Here is a 1,003-nt window from a genome sequence, read left to right as displayed (position 1 = left end):
TCTTCGTGAGGAAGACGCCGCTGTTCTACAACGGCTACAGCAAGTCCTCCAGGGAAGCCCTGCGCCTATTCCCCAAGGCCGCCGAGGACGTGGCGCCGCTGTGCTGCCAGCATGAGGGGCCCCAGGGAACCGTTGGAACCGTTCTCCCACACAGCTTCAATATCTAATATTTTTCAGTAAGGGGAAAAAAAAAAAAATAGTATTAATTATTTTTCTTCTTTACGATTCTTCGCGTTGTAGTCCAAGCGTAAAAGGTGAAGGAGATGTGTTTGTCAACTTTTCTGACTGTTAAAACTGTGATTTGGTACAAAAACGGACCATAACTTGTGCATTTGTTGCCTCAAGATGAGTCCTAAAGGCCCTGGAGACGGTTCTTGAGGAAGCGACTCCTCAGGGGCCTTGCTGAACTATAAGCCATATGCCTTTGTATAAAGGGAAAGTGTTTATGCCTGTGCATATTATACTGTGTGAGAGTTTGTCTTTAAAATGTCTCTTAATATTAGGTGCCACAAGTGTATGATTCCATACAGGGAGTCTTGTGATTTGTGTGAAAAGAAAAAAAACATTTTAAACATTTATGTTTCAACATATATGTTGACATTTGGGTTAAAATGAAATGTTTAAATTCGTAGAAAATATCTTTTCTATGCACGGGTAGGATTTTTAACACCGGCCACTTGCTGGTTGATGGTATTTTTTCATCTTCGTTCGACAAGTTAAGTGTTTACTTTCTTTTACATGTTTATATATTTTTTTGTGATACATTGTTAAATTAATGTGAATTTGTGAATGTCACATTCAATTAATACAAGCAAAGGACATTGCTGGTGGGTTTTCTCATTAATTTGATAAATAGCTCCGCCCTAGTGCCAAAGCTGTGCAAGTGCATCATGTACAAATATATATATACATACTGTATATATATATAAAAACAATAACGCTATGGCTCAATACAGATCGAATAACTTACACTTCGAAAGTTTGGAGTTTATTTCAGATTCAA

Source organism: Zeus faber, assembly GCF_960531495.2.
Source record: "Zeus faber genome assembly, chromosome: 15".
Taxonomy (NCBI): Eukaryota; Metazoa; Chordata; class Actinopteri; order Zeiformes; family Zeidae; genus Zeus; species Zeus faber.
Note: the sequence above shows the minus strand (reverse complement) of the source record.